Raw genomic sequence first — 17218 nt, forward strand, 5'->3', positions numbered from 1 at the left:
AGGCAAAACTATACAACGGAGAAAAGACAGTCTCTTCAGTAAGTGGTGCTGGGTAAACTGGACAGCTACGTGTAAAAGAATGAAATTAGAACACTCCCTAACACCATACGCAAAAATAAGCTCAAAATGGATTAAAGACCTAAATGTAAGACCAGATACTATAAAACTCTTAGAGGAAAACATAGGCAGAATACTTTATGACGTAAATCACAGCAATATCTTTTTGGATCCACCTCCTACAGTAATGAAAATAAAAACAAAAATAAACAAATGGGACCTAATGAAACTTAAAAGCTTTTGCACAGCAAAGGAAACCATAAACAACATGAAGAGACAACCCACAGAATGGGAGAAAATATCTGCAAATGCAGCTACCAACAAAGGATTAATCTCCAAAATATACAAACAGCTCATGCAGCTTAATATCAAAAAAACAAACAACCCATCCAAAAAATAGGCAGAAGATCTAAATAGACATTTCTCTAAAGAAGACATACAGATGGCCAAAAAGCACATGAAAACATGCTCAACACTGCTCATTATTAGAGAGATGCAAATCAAAACCACAAGGAGGTACCACCTCACTCTGGTCAGAATGGCCATCATCAAAAAGTCTACAAATAACAAATACTAGAGCAGGTGTGGGGAAAAGGGAACCCTCCTACACTGTTGGTGGGAATGTAAATTGGTACAACCGCTATGGAGAACAGTATGGAGATTCTTTAAAAAGCTAAAAGTGGGGACTTCCCTGGTGGCGCAGTGGTTGAGAATCCGCCTGTCAATGCAGGGGACATGGGTTCAAGCCCTGCTCCAGGAAGATCCCAAATGCCGCGGAGCAACTGGGCTCATGTGCCACAACCACTGAGCCTGTGCTCTAGAGCCCATGAGCCACAACTACAGAGCCCATATGCTGCAACTAGTGAAGCCCACGCGCCTAGGGCCCATGCTCCACAAGAGAAGCCACCGCAATGAGAATCCCGTGAACCACAACAGAGAGTAGCCCCTGCTTGTGGCAACTACAGAAAAGCCCATGTGCAGCAATGAAGACCCAACACAACCAAAAAAAAACAAAAAAAAAAACCCCTAGATATAGAACTACCATACAACCCAGCAATCCAACTCCTGAGCACTGATCCAGAGAAAACCATAATTCAAAAAGATACATGCACTCTATAATGATCACTGCAGCACTACTTACAACAGCCAAGACATGGAAGCAACCGAAATGCCCATGGACAGAAGAATGGATAAAGAAGATGTGGTACATATCTACAATGGAATATTATGCAGCCATAAAAAAGAATAAAATAATGCCATTTGCAGCAACATGGATGGACCTAGAGATTATCATACTAAGCAAAGTAAGTCAAAAAGAGAAAGACAAATATCATGATATCACTTATATGTGAAATCTAAAAAACAATGATACAAATGAACTTATTTCCAAAACAGAAACAGACTCACAAACTTCGAAAACAAACCTATGGTTACCAAAGGGGAAACATGGAGGGACGGATAAATTAGGAGTTTGGGATTAACATATACACACTACTATATATAAAACAGATAATCAACAAGGACCTACTGTATAGCACAGGGAACTCTACTTAATATTCTGTAATAACCTATATGAGAAAAATATCTAAAAAAGAATGGATAGGGCTTCCCTGGTGGCGCAGTGGTTAAGAATCTGCCTGCCAATGCAGGGGACACGGGTTCGAGCCCTGGTCTGGGAAGATCCCACATGCCGCAGAGCAACTAAGCCCGTGAGGCACAACTACTGAGCCTGCACGTCTAGAGCCTGTGCTCCGCAACAAGAGAAGCCACGACAATGAGAAGCCCACTCACCGCGATGAAGAATAGACCCCGCTTGCCGCAACTAGAGAAAGCCCGTGCACAGAAACGAAAACCCAACACAGCCAAAAATAAATAAATTTTTAAAAAATGGATAAACGTTTATGTATAACTGAATCACTTTGCTGCACACCTGAAACTAACACAACATTGTAAATCAACTATAATCCAATATAAAGTAAAAATTAAATTTAAAAAATTGTTTTGGCTACTCTATGTTCTTTGCCTCTCAATATAAACTTTAGAACTAGCCTATTAATTTCCATAAAAAATGGCTGCTGAGATTGTGGTTGTAATTTCATTGAATCTACACATCATTTTGGGAAGAAATTACATTCTGATAATATTGAGTCTCCCCACTTATGAACCCAAAATATCTCACTACTGATATTAGGTCTTCTCTAATTTCTCTCATCAATTTTGTAGTTTTTAACATACAAATCTTACACATATTTTGTTATATTTTCCCTAAGTATTTAAATAGTTTGGATGCTTTTTTTTTTTTTTGGCCACAACTTGAAGCTTGTTGGATCTTAGTTCCCCGACCAGGGACTGAACACAGGTCACTGCAGTGAAAGCTCCAAGTCCTAACCACTGGACCACTGGAATTCCCTGAATGCTATTTTAAAGAGCACTTTAAAAAGTCTTCAAGTTCAAATGTTTGCTGTTAGAAAAGTACGACAGTTTTCATATATTGACCTTGGATCTTGTGACCTTCCTAATTTTACCTACTATATCCAGGAGTTTTTTGGAGAGTCTTTGGGATTTTCTACACAGACAATCATGGTATCTACAAATAAAGGAGTTTTTATTTCTTCCTTTCCACTCTGTATGCCTCTTTTTCTTGCCTCACTGCACTAGCTAGGACCTTCAGGAAAATGACGAATAAGAGTGGTGAGAGCCAGCATCCTTGCTTTGTTCTGACTTTAGGGGGAAAGCATTCAAGTCTTTCACTATTAAGTATGATATTAGCTGTAGGTTTTTCATCCATGGCCTTTATCAGGTAGTGGAAGTTCACTTTTATTCCTAGTTTTCTGAGAGTTTTTTCAGGAATGAATAATAAATGCTTCTTAAAATGCTTTTTCTGCATCTATTGAGATGATCATATGGTTTTTCTTCTTTAGTCTGTTGATATGGTGAATTGCATTGATTGATTTATGAATAGTGAACCAATCTTGCACCTTATGATAAACTCCACTTGGTCACGATATATTTTCTACTCTTTTTATATACTCAATTTTGTTCAATTTTGTTTACTGTGAGAAAATAAACAACAGAAAACTTACCATCTTGACCACTTTTAAGTGTACAGTTTAGTGGTATTAAATATATTCAGTATGTGTTCAACCATCACCACTATCCATTTCCATAGCTCTTTTCTTCTTGGAAAACTGAAACTCTGTACCCATTAAACAGTATTTCCCCATTCCCCCGTTCCTAGCCCCTCAAAATCATCATTCTACTTTTTGCCTCTATGACTTTGACTATGCGAGGTATCTCATATAAGTGGAATCATATGGTGTTTGCTGTTTAGTGAGGGGCTTATTTCATTTAGCATAAGGCCCTCAAGTTTTATCCATACTGTAGCATTACCAGAATTTCCTTCCTTTTCAAGGCTGAGTAATATTCCTTTGCATGCATATACCACATGTTGCTTATCCATTCATCTATCAATGGACACTTGGGGTGCATCCATCTTTTACCTATCATGAATAATGCTATGAACATGGGTGTACAAATATCTCTTCAAACCCCTCCTTTTTTTAACTGAAATACAGTTGACATACAATAGTATGTTAGTTTCAGGTGTACACATAGGGATTTGACAATCAAATACATTATGAAATGATCACCACAATAAGTCTAGTAACCATCTATCACCATACAAAATTATTACAGTATTATTTGTTAGATAATGTGTATTACATCCCTGTGATGTAAAAGTGGAATTGCTAGATCATACGGTAACTCTAATTTTAATTTTTTTGAGGAATCACCATACTATTTTCCATAGCAGCTACATCCTTTTACATTCTCATCAACACTGCACAATGGTTCCAATTTCCCCACATACTCATCAATACTTATTATTTTCTGGTTCTTTTGATAGTTGCCATCCTAATGAGTGTGAGGTATACTGCTGGCCTCATGAAATTAGTTGGGAAGTGTTCTCTCCTTTTCTATTTCTGGAAGAGTTTGTGTAGAATTGGTATTATTTCTTCCTTAAATACCTGTACAATTGACCAGTGAAGCCACCAGATTTTTCCTGTGGGAAAGTTGTTAGGTTATTTACTACTTCTTAAGTAAGTTCTGGTAGTTAGTCTTTCAAGGAATTTGCCCATTTCATCTAATTTATCAAATTTATTAACATAGAAAATTGTTGATAATATTCCCTACTATCATTTTAATGTCTGTAGGGTCTGTAGTGATGTTCTCTTTTTCATTCTTGATATTGATTTGATAAGTCTAGCTTTTCTCCTGATAAGTCTAGCTAGAGGTATATCAAATTTATCTTTCAAATACCACTTTTTGGTTTTAGTGACTTTCTCTATTTTTGTTTGCAACTTTATTCAAGGCCTTATCTTTATTATTTCCTATTTTCTGTTTGTTTTGGATTTAATTTGCTCTTCTGTTTTTTAGTTTCTTAAGGTGGAGGCTAAGATCAGCCTTAAGAGGCTAAGATTGATTTCAGGCCTTTTTTGTTTCTAATATATGCCTTTTACGCTACACTTCCCTCTAAGCACTGCTTTAGCATGTGCTGCATTTTAACTGTCATTCCATTCAAAGTAGTTTTTAATTGCCCTTATGCCTTCCTCTTTGACTCAGGGTTATTTAAAAGTGTGTTGTGTAATTTCCAAATAGTTGGAAATTGCCGATATTTTTATTAATTTCCAGCTTAATTCTCCTGGGATCAGAGAACATATTTTATATGGTTTCTTAAATTTGTTGAAATTTGTTTTATGGCCCAGAATATGATCTAACGTGGGGAATTTCCTACATACACTTGACGAGAATGTGTATTCTGCTACTGCTGGATGGAGTATCCTCTAACAGTCAGTTACATCAAGTTGGCTAATAGGGCTGTTTAGGTCTCTACATCCCTGCTCATTTTCTGTCTACTAGTTCTATGGATTACTGAAAAAGAAGAGTTGAACTTGCCAGCTAAAACTGTGACTTTGTCTATGTCACCTTTGGTTCTTTCAGTTGTGTTAGGTGCATTCACATTTGGGACTGTTAAGTGTTCTTGACGGTGACTTTGTCTATGTCACCTTTGGTTCTTTCAGTTGTGTTAGGTGCATTCACATTTGGGACTGTTAAGTGTTCTCGACGAACTGACCCCTTATTCATTATGTAATGCCCGTCTTCTTCCTTGGCAGTATTTCTTGAAGTCTACTTTGGTATTAATAGAGCCACCTCATCTTTCTTTTGATTAGTGTTTTGCATGGCATATGTTTTTTCCATTTTTTACTTCTAACTTATCTATGTCTCTATATTTAAGGTGAGTTTGTTGTAGATAGCATACAGAGTTGGTTCTTGATTTTTATTAAATCCAATCTAACCATCTCTGCAGTACTTTTTTGAAAGGTAATTCTCTAAGTACTTGTTTTTTAAAAAATGCACCTGTGCTGGGGGGTCATGGAGCTGGTTTTTCATGCAGAATGAGGGTGGCTCAGGGCCAGGGTGTGGCAGCCCTGCTCTGGGATGGCAACCTGGCCATGTGGGCCCCAGTCACATCTCCAGGCACCTGCCTCCCGCTGAGCTGCATGCCAGTTACCCCAGTCTCCCAGCCTCCATCCCACCGGGCCCAGTGCTCATTTTTTAAAAGAAAATTAGGTGTCTTTCCACATTAAGGCACTTTTCAAGCCACTAGCTCTGATTCTTTGTGATGCAATTTTTTCCTTATTCTAGAGGTTGCTTACAGACTTGTCATGTAAATTAAACATAATTCCTTTCTTCAAAAAGAGCTTGAAGTATTCTTAGTATTTCTAATTTTCTCCCAATCGTAATGAGAAGCAAATATTATCCCCCCAATAATTCCAAATCACTGGCCTCGACTCAAACCTCCCAAGTCATTATCTTCAGCTTGATGTTTAGACTCAATCTGTCTAAAACTGAACTCTTATCTTTCCCCTCATAGACTTCCTCTCAAATTTGTACCCCTGTTTTGTATCCCTCCTCTCAGTGAGCAGTATTACTATTCTCTCAATTGCCAAAACAGAAACCCAGGCATTACTCTCTTGTCTCCCTTCATCCAAGCTATCACAAAACTGCATTAGTTCTACTCATATATAAGAGGTCAAAATGGCAGAGTAGGAGGACACTGGACTTGCCTCCCTGCACAAACACATCAAGAATACATTTACATGCAGAGCAATTATCACTGAAAGCAAACTGGAGACAGGCATAAAGACTCTTATATGTGCAAGGCTATAAAGGAAGATCCACACGGAGTCAGGTAGGAAGGCAAGAGAAGCAATAAGGTCAGGACCTACGCAAACATACAGTAAAGGCTGTGGATCAACCACTTAAATACGCTAGTATGAAGATTAAAAGAAAAAAACTGTAAATCAACTACAACCACAATAAGCAGTTAAGGGATAAACATGAAGGTGTAAATATGACACCAAAAACACAAAACGTGGGGGAGGGGAATTTTAAAAAGTATATCTTTTAGAATGTGTTTGAACTTAAATGACTATCAGTTTGAAACAAGCAGATATAGTTACAGGTCAACACACATGAACCCTATAGTAACTACAAATCAAAAACCTACAATAGATACCCAAGAACTAGAGAGAAGGAAACACAAGCATACAGCTAAAGAAAATCATCACACTACAAGGGTAAAAACTAAAAGAAGAAAAGAACAGAGAAGAACTACAAAAACAACCAGAAAATAAGTAACAAAATGGCAATAACTACGTACCTATCAATAATCACTTTAAATGCCAATGGACTAAACACCCTGATCAAAAGATATAGGGTGGCTAACTGGATGAAAAATCAAGACCCATTTATATGCTGCTCACAAGAGACTCATTTCAGACGTAAAGACACACACACAAACACTCTAAAAGTGAGGGGATGGAAAGAGAAATTTCATGCAAATGGAAGCAACAAGAAAGCTGGGGTAGCAATATTCATATCAGACAAAGTAGACTTTAAAACAAAATCTGTAACAAATACTCATATCAGACAAAGTAGACTTTAAAACAAAATCTGTAACAAAAGACAAAGAAGGGCATTATATAATGATGGGGGATCAACACAAGAAGAGCATACAACATTCATTAAAATATATGCACCTAATATAGGAGCACCTAAATATATAAAGCAAGTATTAACAGACATAAAGGGAGAAACTGACAATAATACAATAATAGTAGGGGACTTTAACACCCCACTTACATCAATGGACAGATCGTCCGGATACAAAATCAATAAGGAAACAGTGGTCTTGTATGACACATTAGACCAGCTGGACTTAATAGATATCTACAGGATATTCTATCCCAAAACAGCAGAGTACACATTCTTTTCAACTGTTCTCCAGGACAGATCATATGCTAGGCCACAGAACAAGTCCCCCAAAATTTAACAGAATAGAAATTATATCAAAACAAAAACACTAATTCGAAAAGATACATGTACCCCAATGTTCACAGCATTATTTAGAATAGCCAAGATATGGAAGCAACCAAAGTGTCCATGAAGAGACGAATGGATAAAGAAGATGTGGCATATATATAAATACACATACATATACACAGTGGAATATTACTCAGCTATAAAAAAAAGAATGAAAATTTGCCATTTGTAACAACATGCATGGACCTGGAGGGTATTACGTTTAGTGAAGTAAGTCAACAGAGAAAGACAAATACTGTATGCTATCACTTATACGTGGAATCTAAAATAATAAAACTGAATGAATTAAAAAAAAAACAGAAACAGATTTACATATATAGAGAACAAACTACTGGTTACCAGTAAGGAGAGGGAAGGGAGGAGGGGCAAAATAGGGTCAGGGGATTAAGAGGTTCAAAATACGACACATAAAATAAATTAGCTACAAGGATATATTGTACAGCACAGGGAATACAGTCAATATTTTATAATAACTTTATATGGAGTATAATTTACAAAAATACTGAAATGCTATGTTGTACACCTGAAACTAATATAATATTGTAAATCAACTATACTTCGGTATTTTTTTAAAAAGATGCAAGTTCTGCAGTATGCAACTTGAGTTTTTACCAATTATGTTCTAGGATGATAAACCATTCTTTGAAGAAAAAATTCTACTCATATATATTTTTTCAGTTATCTTCCATTTTCCATCCTCATTTTATCTTCAGTGTCACTACCCTTTTCCAGGCAACCATCATTTCCTACCTGGACTTCTGCAATGGTCTCCTAATAGTTGTTCCTCCTACTCACAGTCTCAAAGCTCCCAGCATTCTTCTACCCTACTTTCCAAAACCTTTACTCACAGATTCAAAGTCCTTGAACTCCTTCTTCCTTATTTATCCTCATCTCTCACACTTTCTTCTTTCACCAAAGCCACTGCCCCCAACACACCCCTACATCTATAATGATTAACATTGTACTTTCCAGGTCCTTGAACAATGGATGCACTCTTCTGCATCACGTCTTTTCACACACTGTTCCTTTACTGAGACTGTCCATCTCCTCCTGCCTTCACCTGATTTTTACTTATCCTTCAGACAACAATTAAGGTACCCTTTTCCTGGGGATCTTTCCATGACACCCTAAGCTGGGTTATGTGCTCTTTATCTCTTTAGCACTTAACAATCTGAAGTTATTTTGCTCTCTGTTACCTCTCTCTAAATTGTAACTCTCATGAGAGCTGGGGCTGCTTTACATCTTGTTCACCACTCTATTCCTGTTACTGTTAAATTCAGAAATCCTTATTTTGTTAATAGAAACGGGTAAAAATTAGAACAGAGGAGTCAATCGCAGTGAAAGAATTGTAATTCCACTATACTGACTGCACTGACAATGGGCTCAATCAAAAATATTCATTGCCCACCATGTCTTTTTTTATTGTGTGAGCATTATAGGACTTGGACTCAGAAGACCTTAGGCAATTTCCTTTCACCTTCTCTGAATTTTTTTTTTCCTTTTCTGAAACTTTTTCTTCATTTCTTTAATGGCTTAAGCAATACCTATATGAAAGTGATATAGGAGAACTGATGAGAGGAGATTAAAGTGAAAGACTTTTGTAAAACAAACAATGGTACATATACATACATATCATTATATACATATATGTATCACTGACTAACCCATGTTGCCCAAAGTCTAATGGCTTATTTTTAATCCATCACTGCGTTTTACTATTAATTTCCAATATTTTAATAAGGCACAGGATAAACACAAATTTACCTTTCCTGTTCTGAAGTCTAAAACCCTTGTTTTAAAACCTTTGTCATCCAATATCAATTTTATGAGCAGATCCTTAAGTATTATACTTGCTATGTATTAAATTAAAATTCTCGATCCCTTTACTAAAGTAAGAAATGATTGGTTTTGGCTCAGGGCCACACTAACATTGTAAGAGTTCGTTATTTCATTTGAAACAAAGAAAAAACAACAAAAATTTTAAAGGAGAGTACTGTTTCTCAATGAAACATTATATTCAGGATTTCTACCACAATTAAAAGGCTTCACTTTTCAGAAAGATTCTTTTCTTTTAAAAAAAAGAGAGGAAACAAAGTCATAAATTCCCTGAGGTGAAAACATATAATAAACATTGTCTTATTCCCCAGTGTCCAAAATGGTGAAATAAATGGATATATATGATAAACATAAATATAAATGGAAATGGTACATTCTCAATGAATGTTTATTATGATTGTTGCAGTTCAGTTATTCAGCATATTATACTCTCTGTTAAATAATGTATGTTGAACTGAAATAGTGAGACCAAGGACAACTAGCTCTTTTAAGCCAAATTCAAGAAGCTGTTAACACCAGCACATAAGTTCTACAACTGTTTAAAATACTGAAATGAGAAGATGAAAATAAATGAAAAAGTCAAACCCCAAAATCTCTCATATGCTTTCAATACTATATTTTAAAAGTATCAGTTATAGATAATATCAACCAAATACTTTTTCCAGCAAGGAGCTATTGTGTGGGCAGAATACTGACTTTTGCAAACACCTGTCAGTCATTTAAGGGGGTCAGGATCTATTAGTTATTTGTACATATCTTAGATGCTAGGCATCATAAACCATGTATAGTCATCATGAACCATGTATAGTCACAGTGGACTTATAAAAAGCTAGTCACATTCTTGCAAAGCAGGTTTTATGATAAACACACCACAAACAGAAACTCTCACTAGTACTGAGGGGCAAAATCCAGCTGGGTTTCTTTATCCCTAACCCCAGCTTCAGCTGCAGGTTTTTTTCCAGTAAGAACAGTAGTTTGATTTACTCAACACTGTAGAAGTCAGGGTGTGGTCACCCTTCTCCAAATAATATTACAAATGGATTTTCCCTGAACTCTTGCAGCAACAGAATCTTTAAGTGGTTACTGGTAGGAAAAGGTGAGATTGAGGTCAAAATGTCTGAAAAATAAAAATTAACAAAAGCTTTCAAGGACCACCCTAGAGACAATGGAAGCTGGGGTATTACTGAGACGACGGAGGTAATACAGCACAGAACACGAATATTTTTTAAGCTTTCAACATGGAGCCCCAGTAACAGCTGAACATAAGGTTTTGCCAGCTCTCCTGCTGAGTACTGACAATTTTATCCCAAATTAATCCGGTATACTAATAACCATGCCAAATACAGATCAATCACATTTCCTTCATCATCATCATCATAAGAGGGCTAAATGGGGACGTTCCTGGTGGTCCAGCGGTTAAGAATCCCTCTTCCAAAGCAGGGGACATAGGTTCAATCCCTGGTCAGGGAACTAAGATCCCACATGCCGAGTGGCAATAAAGCAGGGCAACAGAGCCCGCACACACGCCAACTAGAGAGCCTGCGCGCCACAACTAGGGAGAAGCTAGCGCACCCCCAACGAAGAGCCTGCGCACTGCCACGAAAGCCAAGAATTATTTTAAAAAAATAAAAAGAACAGAACTAAATGTAACATCAAATTCAGAACAACCAATGAAGCGTTTCCTTTAGCGTTTCCAAAACACTACGAACTAGAGAGATCGGGAAAATTAGACCAAGGAAGCCTTTTCTAAGTCAGGGATAAATGGGAGTGTACTTAATAAATTATTAAGTGTACCCCTTCTCCCTGGCTAGCTGACAGAGTAGAAACGGACCGCTATCCGCAGGTATGCACCCTGGCTCGCACGGTCTGTGGTTGCATTCCCCAGACGGCCTGGCTACTCTAAAATAAACTCTACGTCGACGCCATTTGCTCTGCCTGACACCTGGAACTAGCATTATGTGCCCACCATGTGCCAGGGACAACGCTCCACACTCCCTTCTCGTTACCTTCGAAGCACATTCTGTGCGCTGACAAAGGAAACTGAGGCCCAAGCTCACACAGGGGCCCTGGCACTAAACCACCGTGTAACTCATCTTGTTGAAATGAGGGCAAGGGCGTGACTCAGATGCTCTAAATACTCACTAGGCCGGTAGTATTTGTGACGTTAACTCTTTTCTTCGGGGCCACTCGCAAGCTGCAAGCCCTCTAGAAGGGTGGGGAAACTGAGGCCAGGCTGTGACACGCCAGACGTCACAGAGCCGGTGGCGGGCAGACAGAGGCCTCGAAGGCTGACCTCTGCGAATCTCAACGTCCGTTTGTTAACACTGCCCAGATCTTCTGCTTGGCTTACTCGGCCCTGAAATCTCGCAGGTTTGCAGGGGAAGGAACCTGGGCCGAGGCGCTCCCTCCCGGATCGTTTTCCCGTCAGCAGCCTCCGTCGACACGGGAAAGCGGTAGCCCGCCCGCCGGCCCCACCCGCCACCAGCTGCAGGGCACCGCGCCAGACACAGGTTGCCTGTTCCCAGGCACTACCTCCTCCGCCTTCACCCCTTTGCCGCCTCCGACCTCGCCCTAGCCCTGCTGTGCGTCTGCGCGCCCGGGCCCTAGAGCCCGTGGGCCGGCTGCTCACGTGGGCCTGCACCTGGCCCCGCCGCCTACAATGGAAAGGCGGGGCCTCGCGCTCACCACGCCCCCTCGCTGCCCAGCCCCTCGAGGGAGCGTTGCAGCCTTGGCCGATTCATTACCCCTCTCGCCCAGCCGGCCGCGCCTACTTGGCCGCGTGCTGTGTGCGCGTGCGCCAGGTCGGGATTTGGAGGGGGTCGGAAGACTGTTGCGCGGCCAAGGCCGCGAGCTCTACTGGAAGGCGGGGGACGGAGGCGTCCGGGCAGGCCTGGATGGGGGAGGGGGCGTTAACTCGGAAAAGGAAGGAAGTGGGTGTCACGGGCTGCACACCCTGCCCTTTTGGGGTTGTCAGACGAAGGTCAGAAAGGACTGCTCCAGATTTCCCCATTTCATGTCTAAATGCAAATCTCTGGAACCCTCACTAACTCCTTCATGTCATGAACCTCAACAGTTCCTTCAGAGCAGCACACCCTTTAGTAATGATCATCTCTAGAGCATTCTGTGGGCAGAGTCTCTTCCAGTAGGAGTAGCAGGCTCAGAGTGACGCTCTCTTCCGAGGGCACCCACCCGGCCATCGGCCTGCCTTAGAGGCCTGTCCAGGTCACGCATACAACTCTAGTGACACTTAGACTTCTTCCATTAACGTAACCCAATGACAGGTGTTCTTGTGCAGCCTTCTTGTGTATGGTCATACGAAGAAAAATACAAGGCTAGATGTAGACTGCGATGTTAGATTCAAAACCTGAAATATGTGCCTTATGTCAGTTGTGTATTCTCTTATGGCATGAGTCCCTCGATTAAGACATATGTCCCTTGAGAACTAGCTTTTTGTTGTTTTTAACACGACTTAGAAGCTGTCATGGCCTAAGTTGGGGCATTCCTGATACAGGACTTAGGTGAACATCTGTCACCCATTTGTCATATTTGTCCCGTGGACAGTTTTTTTAGGTTGATAACCTGGGTGCAAATATAATGGGGAAATAGCTTCAGATCTGCTCCTCTACCCCCAAATTTCATTTTCTGGTTGCTAGAGAATAGGAGAAGGATTAAGGAACAATGAGAATTGAACCAATAACAAAAAGCATTACTGCTTTGAGGTCTTAAAATTCTGGTTCATCTTTGCCACTTCTCCCCCAAAGATTTTAGAAGGTGACTGTTCATGGATTGATTTTGATCACATGTTTCTTCATAACATTTGAAAGAGTATCCTTCCTGCATTTGGGTTTGTAGGGGCCTAAACTGAAATTTTGACAGAATGGAAGCACTGGAAATGGGTTGTGAGGGGAGACGGTGTGGGATATTAAGGAAGCGAGGATAAGAAGATCCTAGTTGGTGGAGATAACAGAGAGAGCTTAGAGAAAGAATGAAGACCAAAAACATGGAGTGGGTGGCAGATCTAGCAGATTATTCTGATAGTAATGATAAGCTGCATTCTTGAGCATGAGGATTTGTATATTGCTTATGGTGACCAAAAAACATGACTATTTTCTCATTTGAGGACTCCTAAGAGTTCTGGCAATAAAGTAGAAAGATGTAGGGAGGGGTGAGAGTTTAGTGCCAGAATGATCATCTGGGATCCAGCAGATCTCAGTGCACATTGCTTTAGTGTCCCCACCCTACCCCCAACTTGAAAAATCACGGACTAGGGTAAAGGAGTAACGGGGTAGGATACACAGGGCTCTGCGTGTACCTGGATGCTGTTGTGGAAATTCCTGGAGCAGGTATAGCCAGTAAGGGCTCACCTGCTATGTCTAACTGAGGCCTTCAAATTGGAAGGCACCTGATAACTTACTAAATGATGAGCTCCTTAAGGTAAAGACCCTGTGTACCCACTGTAGATCTTTTCCATCCTGAACCTCCCAAATAATGATCAAAGATCTAGTTTGGGGGGTCCTTGTGGCAACCTGTAGTTCTCCTGAAATCAAGGGTTTGAGACTGCTTGCTGAAGGAATTGTATATTTCACAAGTATAAAGCCCATAGTTGAAGATTTTTAAAAACACAAAAAAACCTGTTTCAGTTCACTTTGGGGGTGAGGGGGTAGGTCTCATCTTGCAGCAGGTGCAGATTGTTCAACACAATATTCAGAGAGGTATTCAAATGGCTACACTATTTTGTCAAATCCTAGTTCCAGGGTCCCTACTCCAGCTCCCTTCAGAGCCCTAATGCTTCCTGCTCCTTGTAAAAGATAAAAACTCAGTTGTAAAACTGAACAGCATTTTGACTTCCCACCCCGTGAGGCTGAAAAGGAGGAAGAGGTGGAAGGGGAAGGTAGGTTGTACCAGGAGCAAAGTCCTGAAGATAGAAGAATAAGCCTCAAAAGCTGAGATCCTAAGCTGATTGATTAGTTAGCCCGTCCAGAGCTAAAGGTTAAACACAGGCTAACAACAGCCCAGAGGAGAACAATTGGATAATTCATTAATTGTGTTTCTGTTTATATACCCTCCCCCACCCCTCACTTTCTAGGCTAATGTAGGTTCTGTCTTGATTAGAGGCAAATTTTTGGAACTAGACAGGATCTTGGAGCTCATGACTCATTCTCCACACCTGGCATGTGAACAAACAGGTTAAGCACTAACAGGTGACTTGGCCAAAACCACACAGCTAGTTAGTGGCAGAGCTAGGATTAGAACCCCTCTCTCCCTCTTCAGAGCCAATTACTCTTCCCGTTTGTCTCCTAAATGGCCAACAATTTCTTCCCACCCTGTATGTGCACGACACGCCATCCTTCTACAGGTAGCGTCTCTTTTTCCTCCCCTTGACTTGGTTTGTGACTTCATTTAACCAGTAGGATGCAGTGGAAGCGACATTCTCGGACTTTCACGCTCAAGCCCTAAGAGGTCTGGCAGCTCCTGCCTTCTGCTCTGGGAAGTCAGCCTCCATGCATTAAAGAAGCTTGGGTTACATTGCTGAGTGATGAGACACAGCACATGAGTGGTGAGGCAACGTGCAAGAGAGGCCTTCTTGGACCTTCCAACCCAGCCCAGCCACAAGGTGAAGGCAGCTGAGTGAGTGACTCCCACCAAATCACATGGAGCAGATCTACCCAGCTGACTACTATCCCCATTCCTAACCCAGAGAATCACGAGAAGCAGACACTAAAAGACCACGACATCCTCTGCCTTCCTCTGTTCACTCGATTATCATAATTAAGAAATCAAGACATTAGACTATGGTTAGGCTTCAGAAGAATATCAAGGAAGCTCGTCAACCAAACGGTTCCATGTTTGTCAACAGCTCTCATCAAGACAAGGTGGTTTTCTGCTTCAAACTTGACACTAACACTGTAAATGACAGTTTATTAATTTGCTGATCAAACAACCTTGCTATGGGTATATTTTTACTTAGCATTTAACTCTAACAAAATTTTCTCCAAATCCTAATGTTCTCTAATGACGCATCCCAGACCACCAGAAAACTTAGTAGCATAACACTGCTTTGCTCAGTACTTTGCAATTTGGGCAGGGCTCAGCGGGTACAGCTGGTCTCTGCTCCACTCAGCATCAGCTAGGGATGGTTTGAAGGCGGGTTCTCCTGTGTCTGGAGGTTGGTGGTGGGAAGAAGGCTTGAACAGCTGGAGGCTAGAACTGTCGCTAAGGAGCCTCCCATGTGGTCTCTTCAGCAAGGTGGCTTCAGGCTAGCTGGTACTCTCACAGGTGCGTCTTAGGGATCCTAAGACAAAGTTGTAAGAAAGGAATCCCAGCAGGAGCTTTGTCACTTTGCATGACTTAGCTTTGGAAGTCAGGTGACATCCCTTCGGCCCTGTCATTAGCCCACCCATATTCCAGGAAATGGGACATAGGCCCCACCTGTTGATGGAGGGATGCCATCGTCACGCTGTTAGGGCATGAGGGAAGGACATGTGTTTGGAAAACACAACCCCGCCTCAGCTTCTAAACCCTGCATCTGAATTTCACCCTAGGGATAAAATCTTGATAGAAAAACTAATTCCAGGAGCTTTGGCTTAAAAAAAAAAAAAAAAGTTATTTCAATTTGCAACCCCTATGAGAGCTAATTCATTTTTCCTATAGATGTGTTAGTTTGGAGGCTACAGTTTAATCTCCTTCCCCAGGTTTTTCAGAACTGGGGAGAGGAGGATATGAATAATCTATTACGGCTGTTTTGTAAACCCCTCACCTCTTAAAAAAAATCGATTCACTGCTTACAGTTGAAACAAGTAGGGTATCCATGGCAAGGTTGCTCTTGTGACCACATATTTTAAAGAAAATTAGTTTTGTCTGTTCTGTAACAAGTTGTGGATGACTACTAATAACTTATGTTTCTACATCCACGTGCCTGCAGGCACGTTCAGTGTGGATTCGGTCAGGAATCTTTTATTCCTAATGGATTTCTAGCTTCTCAGCTCAGCTAACCTGGTATCATTTTTTTTAACACCTGGCAATGTCACACCAAAGGTATGTGGTGCCTTTTTAACTGTTGCCTAGCAACACTCAAATGGTCAGGACAGGAAGCGATGTGTGCAGTATCTCACTGCAATTCTGGTAGGCATCATTCTGTGCCTAAGACTTAAATTAGCCAAATTGAGGTTTTTTGTGTGAACAGCAAAACTAACATTTCTATTACTGCAAAAACATGCCCTGGGACATGTACCAATCAGAGAAAAGCTGTTATATTTCTATGGCATTTTGTAGTTCTTTTGAAATTGTCAGAAGTAAAAATAAATATCCAGTAGAAATTAGCCATATATTCTTTGCAGATTATTATGCCTATATTAAATACTTCTCTATCTGTGGTCCAACCGTTAAACCTAGTTTTTCCAGCTTCTTTTCCTAAACTATGTTTTCATCATAATTCAAAGCTATGATTTTATGAAGCTTTTAACATTAGCCTTCCATACTATCTCTGTAGATTCCACTTTGAAGTTTACCAGGTAGTCTTCTCAACAAGGTGATTTCAGAGATTTTGCTGGTCAACTGACTCCTAACATTTCACTCCTATAAATTAAAGTTACCACTAACAGAATCCATCAGTGAACAAAATATCTTTAATAATGTGAGTTATTACCCTTTACTTATGGGGAACGTTTCACTGACATAGTCTATCTCTCTTAAAGCTGAGCGGTCCAAGAATACTTTTGCAAGAAACACAGCAGAAGGACGGGTGACACTGTTTCTAGCCGAAACATTTTAACATTTCAGTTCATTGTAAAAGAAATGAATTTGTTTTTAAAACTATATTTTAGGAAAAAGAAAATTGGGTTACTTGTCCAAGAATGGTTAACACAAAAAGTGCTGCGAG

The 17218-nt window shown here is 40.2% G+C and overlaps 1 long non-coding RNA gene across 2 annotated transcripts in view; it reads right to left on the bottom strand.

Moving 5' to 3' along the window:
* The window catches only part of LOC309828080, a 104102-nt gene that overhangs the window by 38252 nt on the left and 48632 nt on the right, over positions 1–17218 (bottom strand). The window contains exon 1 of one of the 2 annotated variants that reach the window (XR_014297291.1): positions 11482–11883. The exons of the other annotated variant lie outside the window; for it this stretch is intronic. This is a non-coding gene — a long non-coding RNA (uncharacterized lncRNA). Of the gene's footprint in view, positions 1–11481; positions 11884–17218 lie in introns of those variants that run through there. 2 annotated transcript variants of the gene reach the window in all.

Source organism: Grampus griseus, assembly GCF_964374135.1.
Source record: "Grampus griseus genome assembly, chromosome: 10".
Lineage (NCBI taxonomy): Eukaryota > Metazoa > Chordata > Mammalia > Artiodactyla > Delphinidae > Grampus > Grampus griseus.